Source organism: Diceros bicornis, chromosome X (genome assembly GCF_020826845.1).
Source record: "Diceros bicornis minor isolate mBicDic1 chromosome X, mDicBic1.mat.cur, whole genome shotgun sequence".
In the NCBI taxonomy this organism is placed as follows: Eukaryota; Metazoa; Chordata; class Mammalia; order Perissodactyla; family Rhinocerotidae; genus Diceros; species Diceros bicornis.
The window spans coordinates 80,997,735-81,009,541 of NC_080781.1; the positions used below are offsets into that span (position 1 = coordinate 80,997,735).

At 33.2% G+C, this 11,807-nt stretch overlaps 1 pseudogene; it reads left to right on the forward strand.

The window, feature by feature from the left end:
• The first annotated feature begins 10,218 nt into the window (after nucleotides 1-10,218).
• Nucleotides 10,219-10,927, forward strand: LOC131400306 (proteasome subunit alpha type-1-like; annotated as a pseudogene).
• Nucleotides 10,928-11,807: the final 880 nt, after the last annotated feature.

The window sequence follows — 11,807 nt, forward strand, 5'->3', positions numbered from 1 at the left end:
ATATACTTAAATACTAATTCTACTACCACTGAATATTTGGGTTGTGTGCTGCATTTTAGGCCACTGTTGCTGAGCTCTAGAAGCAGTCTTCTATCCTCTGTTTTGTGATGCTTGGTCTGGGACTCTGCAAACCACAATTTTCCTTTGTTGACTGGCTCCTTGTTAACCTCTACCAATAAGGGTACTGGAAGAAGCCTGGAAGGCTGAAGGAGGAAGAAGGCAAGGCCAAGAATCTTTTGATTTGCTTCTTATTCCTTTAAGAATTACACTAGAAATACTTCTTTACGTCAGAAGTTCATTCCATCAGCAGCAGCTAATTCTAGTTCGCATTTTTAAAAACACTTGTAGAACCAAACTCATTGTGCCCTTTAGAGACACTTAGACCAGCTGACAGGTGTTTCCTCTTCAGAGACCTGAGTCCAAACTCTACAAAGTCCTTTCTCCAATATTCTAATTGCCACTAATTCTAACATTCCACTCTTTCCTTTTGTTCCATCTGCCCTTGGTGTGGTAGCTGTTTCCTACAGCTAATATATCTATAATATCCATTTTATCATTTTAGTGAAAATATGGGTGTGATCTTTCTCTCCTTACTAGAACCTCACTGATATATATTTTTTTGGTCTACCTTACAAAAATAATCATTACTATGAAAATATTCACATTCCTAGAAATATTCATGTTTTATAATTGTGACCAAAAAGAAACAATGAGAAAGAGCATAGTAAATTGTTCGTTGTTTTTAGCCACTAATTTTTTGGTTAGTTTGTTATACAGCAATAGATAACTGAAATGAAGACATGGTTTGGGGAAGGTAAACAGAGCATAATTACCACATCAATACAAATGCTAAAATTGAGACTCAGGTAGGTCATTAAATTGGTCCAAGTTCTTATGGGTCCTACATGGCAGAATGTGACATAGATCAATATCTGTGGCTTTCAATCCGATTCACCTTTGTTTCTAGAGTAGGTTGGTATCACTGATTTCAAATAGGAATAAACCATGTGCAAATATACTTTCAGCTCTTCTAAAGGATGAACTATATATAAAATGGCTGGGTATATATACACAATGGAATCAAAAACAAAAATGGCTGGGTATATATACACAATGGAATCAAAAACAAAAATGGCTGGGTATATATACACAATGGAATACTACTCAGCCATTTTTGTTTTTTAATTCTGACAAATTGAACAGGTTTAAACAGTAGTTTGAATCTTACTTTACATTGACTTTGGTCTAAGAGAAAGCTTTAACTTAACGTTGTGAGAAAAATTGTAAAAGTACATATGGAAGCTTGATAAATATTAGGTTATTATATTTACCAAAAAATGATTAATAGTTTTCAGAAATTAGAACAAATTAAGTCAAGTAAGTCACAGTCATCCAAAAGAGGTGGTATCTAACTGATAGCTGGAAAGTAACACATTAAATCCCAATGGTCAATCAGGTCAAATCAAACACCTACATAACTTGTTAAAACAATTGTTATGTAAAAACATAACAATTATTTTAAAATAATTGACAAGTGAGATCAATAATTATGCTAGAAAATTATTGTTAGCTAGGAAAAGTTAAAAATTTTAAATCTAGGAATGTGTTTACTTAGATTTCTACATATAGAGAAGATGACCAAAGATACAAGTGGATTTTGGAGTTGAAATTAAAGATGTTGTTGGGTCTGTATAATTAGAGTTAAGAGATTTTCATGTTCTAATGAATATATGTATTTATTTAGAACTTTCCTTATGCCATAAAAACAAACATAACAGAACATGGAACCAACAAAATATTGTATATTAAAAGTGGGATAAATAAAGAGAAATAAGAAGGAGATACAAAGTGGAGCAAGGAAAAAGGCAAAAATGCATACCTTAATGGCCCACAGTACACTTTTATGACAGTCAGGACAAACAGTTAAAAGCATTCGCATTGCTATATTGGATATTAAATATTTAAATATTTCTTTGCTTATTATTACATAGCCCCTCAGTGTCCTGTGCATTTGTAGTCCCAGGATCTCCTAGACATTTTCACAAGTCATCAATTAAAAGTCTAGTGCCTACAAACTTGATTTAACCTCAGATAGTAAGGTAATATAATATTGGACATTAACAGATCATGGGAGAAAATTACGATACTCATGTTCAGAAAAAAATAATTAGCAAATATCCATAACCAGTCGTGATGTTCTGTTTATAATTCTTTTTAAAAGTTGGGATTATTGAGACACAATAATACACACAAGGTCTACGAGTCATTATAAATGCATACTGTTACAGAACCACCTCCACAATCAAAACATAAAACATTTCCATCATCCCCAAACTACCTTCATGCTCTTTGGTAGTTAAACCCCTTCTCTCAACCCCCACACCCTGCCACCCACCGATCTGCTTTCTGTCCCTAGAGTTTGGACTTCTCAAGAATGTCATATGAATGGAATCATGGAGTATGTAAACTTCTGCATTTGGCTTCCTTCACAGGAAGGGACATACATGGGACTCCTGGAGGTGCAATGTACCCTTTCTTCACCTTGGTAGCAGTCACAGGGCTTGATCACTTCATAAATTATTTGTCAAATTGTAGGCTTCTGCTTTCTACAATTGTGTATATGTACTGTGTGGTTTAAAAATATAATTAACATTTAATTTCATGTAATTTACCTTTTATAAACTTGAAGGGTTACCTATTAAATAGCAATTGTTATCCTTTAAAAAAAAAAAGTGTAGTGCCTGGCATAGAAGAAGGGGCTCTAAGATCCTGTTCTATGGATATGGACTGAGTCCATTCTGAATGATCTATGTCCATGCAGCAGTGTGTGCAAAATATTTTAGATGACCTCTAAATACACAAGGACCATAACTTGTCTTTAATAAGAAACAAGTATAGTATTCAACATTAGCTTATTCAAATTTATACACATAACCCCTGTTCTCTATATCCAGCACTCACCCTTGTTACCGTTAGAATGGAGTATATTATGCAATGTTATTACTCTGGTAGTCTTTGAAACATAAATCGTCTCCAGATTAAAATGATTTTGAGAAGTATCAGCTCCTTGCTTAAGCAGAATATCAAATGATTCTAAATATTTCAAGAAATTAGTGGCACTGGGATTTTTTTTTTAAATAACTGGTCTTTGCTGTGTTCTGCCATCTGCCAAATAATATTCATACATGAAAAGCCATAAATATTTCCCCCAAGTATGCAAAATCTTATGGTTTGACAACTGATTTCTAACCTATACAATAACATCACCACCACCAGAGAGGTTGAGGTCCTCTTCCTCACACATGGAGCCCATGGTATAGAATTAAGGTTAGTTAGTATTCCACATTTTGGTTTAGGTTTGGAAATACTGATGTAGATAGTAGAGTCTAGAATGACTAATGTGTTAAGCAGTCTGCATTGAATGTGTTTCTTCTTGTTTTATCATTGCATGAATAATCTTATTAGCAATGATTCCTCTAGTTCTTGGTAGCTTTTGAGATCCCATTTCTCTTATTCCTGAGTTTCAGAATCATCCTGGGGAAGCTGTGCCATTTGTCCTATTAATTTCTTTAAATATAATTCTGTTCCATAAGGAAACATTTTGCTCATAATATGTCAATATGTCCTGACATCTCATGTGTACAGAAAAGGCAGGACAAATATCTGACTTCCTTTATATAGTGGTCCAGTTTTATTCTTTTGTGTGTGGATACCCAGTTTTCCCAACACCATTTGTTGAAAAGACTATCCATTCCCCATTGTATATTCTTGTCTCCTTTGTCATAAATTAATTGGCCATATATGTGTGGGTTTATTTCTGGACTTTCTATTCTATTCCGTAGATACATGTTTCTGTTTTTATGCCAAGACCATACTGTTTTAACTGGTATTGCTTTGAAGTATAGTTTGTAATCAAAGCACGATACCTCCAGTTTTGTTCTTCTTTCTCAAGACTGCTTTGGCTATTTGGGGTCTTACGTGGTTCCATACAAATTTTAGGATTATTTGTTCAATTTTTGTGAAAAGTGAGGTTGGAATTTTGATAAGAATTGCACTGAATCTATAGATTACTTTAGGTAGCATGGACATTTTAACAATATTAATTATTCCAATCCATGAGCACAGCATATCTTTCCATTTATTTGTGTCTGCTTCAATTTCTTTCACTATGTCTTACAGTTTTGAGTATACAGTTCTGTCACTATCTTGGTTAAATTTATCCCTAGGTATCTTATTGTTTTTGATGCAATTTTAAATGGGATTTTTTTCTTAAATTCTCTTTCTTATGGTTTGTTATTAGTTTATAGAAATGCAACAGATTTTTGTGTATTTTGTATTCTGCAACTTTACTGAATTCATTTATTAGTTCTAACAGTATTTTGGTGGAGTGTTTGGGGTTTACTATATATAATATCATGCCATCTGCAAATAGTGACAGTTTTACTTTTTCCTTTCCAATTTGGATGCTTTTTATTTCTTTTTTTGCGTAATTGCTGTGACTAGTACTTCCAATACTATGTTGAATAAAAGTGGTGAGATATTGTTCATCCTTGTGTTGTTCCTGATCTTAGAGAAAAATCTTTCAGGTTTTCACTGTTGAATATGATGTTAGCTGTGAGCTTGCCATATATGGTCTTGATTATGTTCAGCTACATCCCCTCTATACCTACTTTGTTGAGAGCTTTTATCATAAATAGATGTTTAATTTTGTCAAATGCTTTTTTCTGCATCTAATGAGATGATCATATGGTTTTTATCCTTCATTTTGTTAATGTAGTGTATTATATTAATTAATTTACAGATATTGAACCATTCTTGTATCTCTGGAATAAATCCTACTTGATCATAGTGTATGATCCTCTTAATGTAATGTTGAATTTGCTTTGCTAATATTTTGTTGAAGACTTTTGTGTCCATGCTCATCAGGGATATTGGCCTATAATTTTCTTTTCTTGTGGCACCCTTGTCTGGTTTTGGTATCAAGGTAATGCTGGCCTCAGAAAATGATTTGAGATGTCTTCCCTCATTTTCTATTTTTTGGAAGAGTTTGAGAAGGATTGGTATTAATTCTTCTTTGAATGTTCGTAGAATTCACCAGCGAAGTCATCTGGTCTTGGACTTTGGCTTGTTGGGAGCTTTTTGATTACTGATTCAATCTTTTTGCTAGTAATTGATCTTTTCAGATTTTTCTATTTCTTCATGATTCAGTCTTAGTAGGTTGCATGTTCCCAGGAATTTATGCATTTTTTCTAGGTTGTCAAATTTGATGGTGTATAATTGTTCACGGTAGTCTCTTATGTTCCTTGTATTTCTGTGGTATCAGTTGTAACATCTCCTCTCTCATTTTTTATTTTATTTGAGTTCTCTCTTTTTTTCTTGTTAACTCTAGCTAAAGGTTTTACGAATTTGTTTATCTTTTCAAAGAACCAACTCTCAGTTTCATTGATATTTTCTATTGTCTTTTTACTCTCTATTTCACTTATTTCTGCTCTGATGTTTACTTCCTTCATTCTACTAACTTTGGGCCTCATTTGTTCTTCTTTTTCTAGTTCCTTGAGGTGTATAGAGATATAGGAATTTATTGCTGCAGACACTCATTTTCATTTAGCTCAAGTATTTTTTGATTTGTCTTTTGATTTTTCTTATACCCATTGGTTGTTTAATCTCCCCATATTTGAATTTTCCAGGTTTCTTCTTGTAACTGATTTCTAGTTTCATACCATTGTGGTCAGAAAAGATGCTTGATATGATTTCAATCATCTTAAATTTATTAAGAGTTGCTTTGTGGCCTAAGATATGATTTATCCTGAAGAATTTCCACGTGCATTTGAAAAGAATGTGTATTCTGTTGTTTTTGGATGGACTGTTGCATATATCTGTTAACTCCATCTGGTCCAATGTGTCATTTAAGGCCCACATCTCCCTATTGATTTTTTGTCTGCATGATCTATCCATTGATATAAATGAGGTATTAAAGTTCCCTACTGTTATTGTATTGCTGTCCAGTTCTCCCTTTAGTTCTGTTAAAGTTTGCTTTATATATGTAGGTGCTCCATGTTGGGTAATTATTTACAAATGTTATATATTTTCATTGGATTGACTCCTTTATCATTATGTAATACCTTTCTGTGTCTCTGATTACAGTCTTTGTCATAAAGTCTGTTTTGTCTGATATAAATATAGCTACTCCAGCTTTCTTTTGGTTTCCACTTGCATGGAATTTCTTTTTTTTTTTTTTTTGTGAGGAGATCAGCCCTGAGCTAAGATCCGCCAATTCTCCTCTTTTTTTGCTGAGGAAGACGGCCCTGGGCTAACATCTGTGCCTATCTTCCTCCACTTTATATGGGACGCCGCCACAGCATGGCTTACCAAGCAGTGCGTCGGTGCGCGCCCGGGATCCGAACCAGCGAACCCCGGGCCGCCGCAGCGGAGTGCGCGCACTTAACCGCTTGCACCACCGGGCCGGCCCTGCATGGAATTTCTTTTTCCATCTCTTTCTCATCTTTGTCAAAAATCAATTGACTATATTTCATTGGATCTCTATCTGGAAGCTCTATTTTACTTCATTCATCTATGTGTCTCTCTTTTTACTAGTATCATATTTTCTTGATTATATATTTGCATTAAACTTGAATAGAATAATTCCACTTCATTATTCATTTGCAGAATTCTGTGGCTCTTCTATTGCCTTTGTCTTTTCATATATATTTTAGAATCAGGTTGGTGATATTTATACAAATTCATGCTGGGATTTTGATTGCAAACACGTTGACTCTATAAATCAAACTGGAAAGGACTGGTATCTTAACAATATTGAATCTTCTAATTCATGAACATAGAATATCTTTCAATTTATTTATATCATCTTTAATACCTTTCATCAGGTTTTAGTTGCTTTCAGAATACGGACTCTGCACTTGTTTTGTAGATTTTTATCTACTACAATATTTTCATTTTTACTCTCATAAATGGTACTGTCTATAAAAATGTGATGTTAATTTGTTCATTGCTAATACATAGAAACATAATTAAGTATTTTACTTTAAAAATTAAACTTGATAACCAAGGTTTTTTACTTTGTACCCAGATGTTATCCCACCTGAGAAAAGGCCAAGTTCCAGCGTTCAGATCTCTGTCTTTATGTCTTTGAGCATCTCCCAGAAGGATGATTGAGGAAGAAAGTCCTGGTTGAAATAAAGTATTCTTGGGAAGTGAAATTAGGTGATAAGAATAAACCTAACTATGAAAGAAAGAAGGAGAGGTGAGCAGAAGGAATTTAGCTGGGATGAGAGATGTGCACAGGCTGTATGAAATGGACCTAGCAGTCTTCCTTTCTTTTATCCCTTTCCTCCATTAACCCTCTTTTCATACCCCTCTGTTATTTTCCCTATTATATATGTCCATTACAACCACTCTGAGAACTATATAGGGAACTTTGAGGTAAATCTCATGGGTGTGGGGGAAATATATCAAAAATACACTTAAGAAAAAATGCTCAGCCTCATTTTTAACTCTGAAAACAGAAATGAAAACAATAATTATAAACAAAACAACAAAAAGATACTTTGGAAGTGTTCAAAAGGGGGATGTGTTCAAAATGCTTTCTAAATGAGTGAAACTTTGCTAAAAACAAATTTTGATAAACATATAACTCTCACTGATTTTTAAAACATACAAAATCTTTTATTAAAATGTTGAAATAATGCTATTATACCAATAGAACTGCCAGAATTTTAACATGTAAGGATGGATAGTATATCATAATACCAGAATACTGATTTACTGAAAACTGATTTATTGACTGGATAAATGTTGGTTGAGATTGATGAGTATCAGGAAAAGAAGGTGGGCATCCTTTGCCTTGTGCAACACATACTTTCCTGGTGAGTTGTGTTTAAAGTATATCATGTTTTATCATTAAAGAACAGTAACATTATAAGGATGTGTTGATGTTTTTATTTCCACAGTTGCCATTCTCTTTGTAATCTGAGAAATATTAACATTTTCTTACCTGAGAAAGTTTCTACAACAACTGTAAGAAGAAGAGTATATGTATTCAATTTATTTATTGTAGATATTTTTATTTCTCACTGAACATTCATGTGCTCTCCACATTAGCAAGATCCCTATCACTTAGGAGAGCCCATGTGACCAGTTCTGTTCAATGAATGGTGAGCAGAAGTGGCATGTGATATCTCTGGGCTGAAATGTTGAAGATCTGGTGCATGAGTCTCCTGATCTTTATTCCCTTTCTCTAATGATAATGGAGGCCACATGTTTATGTGATAGAGCCACAAAATGAAAGTAGAAAAGTACTAAGTTAGTGCATGGAGGTCATCTTCCTGGCAAAGTTGCCAGATTTGTATTGAGCTTTAATCAAAGTGAAAAATAAACCTTTATATGTTTACTTCGGATTTTGAGGTTTTGTGTTATTGTTGTTGTTCTTAGCACGGCATAGACTAACTTACTCTTACTAACACAATATTCTTAGTTAAAACATATTTAACCTCATTCTGAGGATTGAACATATTACTAGTTACTTTGTTAATATTTTCTAACTTTCCTTCATTTTGTACATATAATGTTCAAGCAGTTTTTAGATAAGTTATATATTTCTTAGTTTCTTTTAGAAAAAAATATGCATTCTGTACCATTCTAATATATTCCTTATATAGTCTCCATAAGATTTTACTATAATATATTTAACTGAAAAATTTTCAGTACAACAATTATAGGAGGCACTTTTAATATTTTCAAATCCTTTTGGCCTTTCTCTAGCAAAAGCAGTGTAGAACATTATAAAAATTTTTACAACAGCATGTTTTCTCCAAAAATTATTTGAAGTTTATTAATGTCTTAAAATTCTAATTAGCTATTTGGATAATTAAATTCTAAAGACTAAAATTTGCCATCTGCTAGAAATGGAAACTGAATTAGATAGCTAGAAATTGTGTATTCTCTAATAATGCTGTGCCATGAAAATTCCAAAGTGTTTCTTTTATTTTCTATTATCCACTCTTTTCTCAATGTGATAGGCTGCTTTGTATCTGGATAAGTATCATAGCATTTGTTAAAAAATTATTAAAGTTTATATTATATTCCTTTCCTAATGAGACAGTAATAATCCAATAAAGCATTTGGGGGTTGATTTTTGGTTCTGTTACTAATGAATTAACATTAGCAAAGCCAAATAAGAGAAATTAAATAAGTGAATGGAGTGTTTTTCAGAATTAATTCTTATAGTAGCTATTCCAGGAAAAGGATATCACACTTAAAATGGATATTATATTAAGATTAGACAATATGAATTGTTTGAATTTTATTGCATGGAACTTTTGGAGGAGGCAAAACTTATTTATCCCTAAAATATTATGCCTGAAAAAATAGAAATAAATCATTCATACACTGAAATTTGTGGAGTGGGGTTCAGAAAACATTCTATCAAAGCTATCACTCTTTTGAAATACCCAAATTAGCTGACTTTCATCAAAAAGAAAATAATAATCTAGAAATGAGCAAAAGTATACAATTTCTTCTTTCAGCTCACAGTTTTAAACTCCAATAATGGCTTATCTGAATCCTGAATATTTATATAAAATGTAAGCAACGGTGATACTGAGCCAAAAATGTTACAAATTACAGATAAACTCAATTAATTTACAAATAAGTTTAATGACTAAATTGGCATGCATTTATTTAATATTTTTCTTTTCAGCATCAACAAAAAAAATATTTCTGTGCATTTTCCTTTGTCGACAGAATAAAGATCAAATAACATAAATTGGCATTCAGGATCTTCCCTGATTTGATTAACTCCATTTTCCTTTTTTTCTTCCCACAGTAGCAATTCATTTATTGATTCATTTAACAAATATTTGTTAACGTACCTGTATTCCAAGTTCTATTTTTGCTAATGGAGCATATAATGATGATAATAGTGATGATGATGATGGTGATGGTGACCCATTGATTTCAAACCTTTATGTAGGGCTATTATATATCAGCACAGTTCCCAATGTGTCACATTCCTAAACTCAATTGACCCTTGTAGCACACTTATGACATTAGTGTTATTATTATCCCTATTTTACAGATAAGAAACCTAACATGGAAAGATTAAAAGAGTGGTTCAAGGGCACATAGCAAATAAAGTGTGGGGATGGGATAACTTGATCCACAGCTTTATAGGAGGCTACAGCCAGGCCCACAACCAGAACCATGTGTCACAACCAGTGTGACAATGATGTCACTGTTTGGAGCCCTCAGAGCAGGATTCATCAAATTGAATATGCAATGGAATCTGTCGAACAAGGTTCAGCCAGTTGGTTAGAAATAGAAAACCCATGCAGTGTTTATTCCATTGAAGAGGACACAGTCAGGGCTTGCAGCTCATCAGAAAAAAAATTCTCCATGTTGACAAACATATTGATATCTTAGTTGTGGGGCTTACTGCTCATGCTAGACTGTTATGTAATTTATGCACCAATAGTCTTTTGATTCCAGGTTTGTAATTGATAGACCTCTTCCTGTGTTTCGTCTTATATCTCTAATTAGAAGCAAGACCTAGATACTAACACAACAATATGGCCAGAGTCTGCATGGTATTGGGCTACTTATTCCTGGTTATGATGTTATGGGCCCTCACATTTTCCAAACCTGTCCATCTGCTTACTCTTTTGACTGCAGAGCTATGGCCATTGGTGCCCATTCCTAATTAGCCAATACTTACTTAAAGAGATATATGTCTGAGTTTATGGAGTGAAATTTAAATGAACTGGTCAAACATGGTCTGTGTGCCTTAAGAGAGATGCTTCATGCAGAGCAGGACCTAATTACAAAGAGTGTTTCCTTTGGAATTGTTGGTAAAGACTTGTAGTTTATGATGCATGATGATGATAATGTGTCCCTCACTCATGGACAGTCTTAAAGAGCACAGAGAGTGGCACAATCTGTTCATCTTACTGATGAAACTGCAGCAAAGGCTGATGAATCAATAGAACATTAAGGGATAAAGCCATCTATATGTATATTATCAAATAAGTAAGAATGCAGGATCATGTACCAATGACAATAATCTATACTTTGAAACAAAAGATGCAAAGTGTTGGAATAGTATTTTTTGGAAGTAGTCCCGAAGCAATTTTATTTCAAGCAGTCTCACTGAAGCCATATAATGGGGTGCATTTTTCTTTGAAAGGATGTATATAATCATTTTCTAGAAAGTATAGGTATCTGTACTAATGTTTTTATATGAGGAATATAGTGTCTTTCTGTTTTTAATTATAACTGTGAAATAAAATTGTTTCACCTACAGAAAGAAAAAGTGTGGGACTGGGATTTAAATTCAGAAAGTCTAGGTCCAGAAATTTGGTCTTAAATGTTATGGTTTACTGCTTCCCGTAACTACTTTCCATTTTTAGAATAACCGTTAAATCTACCTGCACAGACTTTCTCTCTTTTTTCTCATTACCCAAATTCAGTCCATTTTTCATCCCTCATCTTACACTTTACTTGTTACTTTCTAACCAAAATTAATAATTACTTCCTCTGTGTCTCCATGATACATTTTGAGACAGTATTGTAGCATTTATTTCATTGTGTTTTCTATTGTTTTTGTTGTTTATATGTTGGTTCTTTTCACAAGATCATAAACATAATAAGAACAAGATCTATTTTTGATTAATAATTATATTCCTCCATTGCCCTTAGCATAGTGCCTTGGACTTAATACATGTTCCGTAAATGTTTCTTGAGGAAATGAATCATCAGATCTGCTTTGAAGAACATCATAGAGAACTTCAAAAATA